The sequence below is a fragment of the Nesoenas mayeri genome (assembly GCF_963082525.1).
Source record: "Nesoenas mayeri genome assembly, chromosome: 2".
Classification (NCBI taxonomy): Eukaryota; Metazoa; Chordata; class Aves; order Columbiformes; family Columbidae; genus Nesoenas; species Nesoenas mayeri.
In genome coordinates, this window is record NC_137543.1 from 37,410,519 (window position 1) to 37,416,723 (window position 6,205).

Genomic DNA, 6,205 nt, shown 5'->3' on the forward strand with positions numbered 1-6,205 from the left:
GTGCAGGCTTTTGCATCTCCAAGCCCTCTCTGCGCTCTCCTCTCCTCCTGCTGGAATTCTGCAGGGCACAGGAGCAACACCACCTTGGAAAAAGAGCTAAACCGCAGTTGTACAAGCAGCCAGTGGCTCTGGGATCGCAGGTTGTGATACTGGCAGATTAGTTGCTGTGACTCCTGTTACGGTAATCGGTGTTAGGAGTGGGAGGGAGAGAGTCTTGTGGGTTCTTTTTATAGTCATTTTCATTTTGGGGATAGACACTCAGGCCAGAGATTTCCATTTATCACCAGGACACTGTCAGACTGTTTGGTTGAATCTAGCTCAGGCTGCTCCTGGGACACGATCACTGCTGCCTGACTGCAGTTTACCCACCTGAACGTTGGGTTGTCTCAGTCTGGCTCCAGCTGCTCCACAAAGCCCTTGCATTAGGGCTAATTGTTTGCTCCTGGGGTTGTGGAAATGTAAGGATTAAGGACTTCTCTTGTATTTGTAGCGATTACTTTCTAGGGCATAATTCCAGAACAGCGTGTGAAAATGTGTACTGCTGACATGCAATTACCAGGCGACTTCCAAATGATCTCTTTGGTCTCCAGACGGTACACATGCTTGTGAAAGGAGTAAATCTATTTTAAAAAACATTTGCATGGCTGACTAGAGCTACAACAATCATCCCTTCCTGATTTCCAAAATAAACAAGTTGCATTTGAGAAATTAGTGAAGCTTGTTAATTGAGATTAATATTATAATCTAATCTTGCAGCAGCAGCATTATTATTTATTGGGAGGATTAACAGCGAGATCATAGGTCATGTCTGAGTGTTAATTTGGGAATGTTTTTTCCCCTTTTGATTGATTCAAAGCTGTTCTACTTTTAGCCCCTGAAATAATCTGTTTGCCTATATAGTGCCTCAAGTGAAACCACAGGTGAAGTGGTTGCCAGCCTGAAATTTGTCTCTTTAGAGCAGTGCTACCAGTGCAGCTGCCACTGTACTTGTGTAAGCAGCTGATGTGAGGCTACAGACTTGGTTTCTAAGCGACAGGGTCCATCAGAGCTGTGCACTGACATCGGTTCCTCATGCTCTGTGCAGAGACACTGTGAGCTCAGTGTGGACCCCAGTTTCTTCTCAGCTGAGGATTGCCAGAAGGGGGGATACAGAGCAGCTCATGGGATCTGAAATATAATCTCATCCCTGAGAACTACAATTGTTCTAGATTAACCAATTTGTTCTTTGTGTGCATGCCTGAGTGGATCCCAGTGTAGGTCTCTGGCAGGGCTATATGCCTGGAGCTGCTTTATTGATCTTTTTAGGAGAACTCGGAGACTGTGGTTGTTTTGTTCGGTCCAAGGCTTGATCCAAAGGCCACCTCTGAATTCTTTGAGCAGTTGTACAGCCTCCTTGAGAAGTTGATAGAGGCTGCTTTGGGAATGTGCAAGAGGATATTTTTTGTGCACAGTTGTCATAGAGGTTAATGTACTAGTATAAATTCTAAGCCCATCCAGATATATTCATTTATATTGATATTTTTGTGATAAGGTAGCATTTAGCCCTTACATTTTCACCCCCCCTACACTAGCCTGAATAAAGTAGACCTATCAATATAGGAAAGCGAAATTCATGAAATCACAAAGCACATACAATTCTTCTCTGTTGCAGTTAACAGAACACCGGCTAATTGAGTTAGGCAGAAGTATCAGCACTTTTTCCCCTCTCTGAAAGGCTGTATGAATAGACTGAGTCAAAGTGTGCAGTGCTTGCTAACTCTTCAGGGTGAAGTGATTGATCCAATAAAATGTAGCATCTCAGGAAAATGTTGTAAGGAGCATTTAGAGAGAAGTTCAGCAAAGGAGATAATTTTCAAAAGCCATGAATAGAATATCGCCCTTCAGAAACTTTGATACCAATAGGGTTTTTTTTAAAAAAAAGACCAAAAAGAAGGTTAAGTATGACTCTGGAGGCACACAGGAAGCTGAGATTGCTCTGAACTGCAGCTTCACTGAACTGACTGTGACATGACTCAAGTACGGACTTTCAGTACTGAGACATGGAGCAGATGCAGATAATAATGTGCTGTCCATATGGAGAACTATTTTAATTTAAGAGTATCTGGTGAGTATCCTTGTGCTCTTCATTGGGAACGTCTCCAAACACAGGGAAGAAGCTCAGCCCCCACAGGCTGATGCAAGCAGGATCACTTTGGGCAGTGCTGAATGAGTGATGCCGTGACATTGAACCTAGGCAAGTCAGGTAGCTGGGCTGGAGACTTGATGGATGCATGTGGTTTTGATTGACATTTTGGTGTTTCTGCCAGTGTAGAACTCTGAAGCTTACAGTCCCTAGAGGAACAGGTGATAAGGCATTGAATGCTACTAAAAGGAAAATATCTGGTAAAAAGCTGTAAGCTTGCCTGTGCTGCTTGATGTTAGTGATCATTACGTGTTTCTTTTACTTTATAGACCTTAGTTCTGTGAGACTGGCAGCGGTTGCTTTTGAGTTGGGAATCTGTTTGCTGAAGAAATAAGCCACTTGTTTTCCACAATTCAAAAACTAATTCCTGTGTTAATCTTGTAGGAATTTTGCTAGATTCAAAGGTTGAAGCTCTTGTAGCAAGAAGTCAGTTGCATGCCTTGTTGATTGATTGTGCTGAGAGTCATCTTCACAAATACTCTGAGTTCCTCCGTTGAAAGGTTTCCAAACATCTTACAGGGAGATCATTTAGGATAGACTGATTATTCTTAACTTCATGTCAGTGGTGTTAAGCCCTGTGCCTTCCAGGGAATATCCTTGTACTGGTTAGTTGTCCAGATAAATGTTGAACTGGCTGCCTGAATTCACACTGAGATTCTGATGAGCACATCAGCAAAGAATTACAAACTTCTGCACATGACATCAGAGTTTTTCCATCATTTCAGCTCTGTGACAATATGAAATGGGATCATGACTGGTGCTTTTTTATTCGTTAAAGGCTTTGCCAGGGAATAGATGGAACTCCCACAGAATTGGAGCAGTAACAAATGATTCTGGTAATACACATATGGACTTAACATATGGCCTAATAGTGTGGTACCTCTATGTCAGTGCAGCTGGGTGAAATTTTTTGAAGTATCAGCATTGCACAGAAGGGGACCTGTTTCCACGCAGGAACAGTTGCTCATCTGTCGTTGATCAGGGGCATAATGAATGCCTCATAGGTATTTTTTTCCTTCCTCCCCACCCCCACAGATCAGCAGGAAGCTTATCAAGGAGGAATAAATAACAGGGCAAATTACAGGATCATCGCTGTCTCTTCCAGGGCACTTGGCCCATCAGGTCATCTGGGTAAGGGTGTGAGTGTCCCGTCTTTGGAATTGGGATGTCCACTGCTGCTGGCACTTGGGGAACACCACAAAAAACAGGCAGGATCCAAATGACAGTAGGTGGTTCTAGTGATGTTTGGGTTTTATTTTTTTAGGAGGCCCAATGAAGCAGCCCTAAGGCAATGGGGAAGTGGCAGAGTGCCACTGGAACTCTGCCCCCTGTCACACAATGTCCGTGAGCTCGGAGTGATGGTGACACTGTCCTCATCCTGCCACCCTGAACCTGCAGCACTGTCTTCAGGTCTAGGCTGGAACTGAGCTCTCTTTTGTCACAAGGGAGTCTTGAGAAGGACAAGCAAATGTGGAAAACAGGTGTCCCATGGTGGGACTCACATTGCAGGCTGCTGAGTGTCCTACCAGAGCTCTATTGCAGCTGAGCCTGCTGGCTTGTGGGACCTGACAGCCTGGATGGGACATGGTGGGATGGGATGGTCCTTGAAAATGGTGGCATTTGGGGGAGATGTTCTGTATCCCACTACAGAAATAAACTGCTGGTTTGTGCCTTCTGTCTTAGGGATGCTCTTAAATGGAAAAAATATCTTGTTGTAAGGTCTCTGAAGACAAGAGTAGCTAGACCTCTGGCTTAGTTTTGTGAAGATGCTAGAATCTGAGAAGCAGTGGAGCGGGAATGCATCTCCAGCCTCTTTTTGTCATGTAGGGGGCACAAGAAACTTGGAACATTAGACCTTGTCATATGGGACAGTAATACATACAGAATTAAAAAAAAAAAGTGAGTCGCATATGTGCTTACTGATGCATTCCCAGGAGAATGTTTACTGGATCTCACAACACACTGCATCTTTAGTGTTGTGGGTTTTTTGTTTGTTTGTTTGTTTTTTAACAATGGGACCATCAGTGCTTATTAATTTAGTAGTTTGACTAATGCTTTCAGGATCTGTTTCCTACAAATTAAGAACACATATGTTACTATAGAACTGTAGAAGAAAGTACTTATTTAAACAACATCATTTTTATTCCAGACTCCTTTGACACTTTGAATTAAATATAAATGAATGCTAAAAGATGACGTTTCATGCCATGTGAGGCTGACAACACAAATCCCGTCTCAGGGTGGTTTTATTCCACATACTTTCTCATTGCAGCTTTTGTAGTTCAAAGACTCCTGCCAGAGCTTTGATGCGGGGAAACCTGCTGTGCTGTCATCGCTGGGTTCACTAAAAGCGAACCACAGTGAATGCAGGTTGGTGCTGAACACCTGTTAGTAAGCACAGACTTCTTGTTAAGAAACAAATGAAAACCCCAAGGAATTAGATTTTTTGTTTTCTGTGAACGATACAACAATAGGAGTTGTCTCTTGTAATAATAGGTTTGTAATGCAGGTAAACTGTGTTTTTGTGCCTTTTTTCTCCTCTTATGCCAGGGGCTGAGGTCCCTGTGTGCCTACGCAGAGGGCGCTGCGAGCCAAGCCTGCTCCCTCGCAGGCTGTACATCTATGAACATATGTCTGTGCATGTATGTATGTGCAAACTCTATACGTACAAGTCTTCAATTGTACGAATAACTTCTGGCTTAAGACTTTCGTCTAGGACAGGGGCGTTAAACTCATTTTCACCGGGGGCCACAGCAGCCTTCGAAGGCTGCTGTGGCCCCCGGTGAAAATGAGTTTGACGCCCCTGTCCTAGAAGCTCTGCAGAGCTCATGTGTTTGTCAGAGCAGCCACACGAGGATGGGCTGCCATGTTTGGGGTGCTTTTTTAAAACATCTAACAGTGTAGTGGCCAGAACGGGTGCCCCATGGCGGGCTGGTGGGTTGCGGTGAGACCGGCGCTCCTGGAGCATCACAGGGGACGGGTGTTTTGGAGCCGGGCAGGAGGGCCGGACAGCGGCGAGAGGGGCTGCGGGCACCGTCCCCGCCCCTGCGCTACCGGCCCGCCGGCAGCAGGGAGGAGGCCCATGGCGCGGGAATCCTCATCTGGGCGCTCGCCCTGTCACCCCCCAGCTGCCTGCGGTTTCAGAGCTCGGTCTGACCCGAGTCGTTGCGGCCGGGCTCTTCTCGGGGAAAGGGGCGCCGGCTGAGGCCGCCGTGCGGTGCAGCAGGCTGTGTGCCGCGGGACGGCTGCTGCGCGCAGCTCCCTTCGATAGCTCAGCTGGTAGAGCGGAGGACTGTAGAGGCGCGGCCCGCGGGAATCCTTAGGTCGCTGGTTCGATTCCGGCTCGAAGGAGACGCTCAGTTTTGCCGCGCGGCCGCCGGTTTTTTTCTCGTCGGGAGCCCCGCCCCCGTTGCCGCTGGCGCTGGCGGCGCGCGGGTGCTCGCGCCGGGGCGTTACGGGGCGGGGGGGGGCGGCAGAGAGCCGGGGTGCCCCCCCCCCGCGGGCCGGGAAACTCGCTCCCCCGTCATGCCTCGCCCCTCCGCCCCTCCCCCTGCCCGCCCGCGGCTGGCGCGAGGCCCCGCCCCCCGCCCGGGTCGCGTGCGGCGGCGGCGGCCAATGGGGCGGCAGTCCGCCTGCGCAGATTCAAACGGTGGCTCTGGAAGGAGGCTGGGCGCGAGATTCGGCGGTACCGACCGAGCCCGCGAGCGCGGCGGTGGCGGCGCAGCCGGGGCGGCGGTGGCCGGGCCGGCAGCCGGGGCGGCCGGGCGGGGCAGCGCAGGGCGGCGCGGCAGCGCAGCTGCCCGGGGTAGGAAGGCGCCGCCGGAGCCAGCGGCAGCTCTGACAGGAGGGGGGAGGCACAGCTGGGCGAGAAAGGGGCCGCTGCGCGCTCCGTCCTGCGGGCAGGGGCCAGGCCGAGCCATGCCTGACGCGCCGGGGGCCGGGCCGGGCCGCGGCTGAGGGCGGCCGCCGGGGCGCTGTGGGGACCGCGAACCTCCGCGGGGAGGAGGGGGCTGTCAAAGGAGC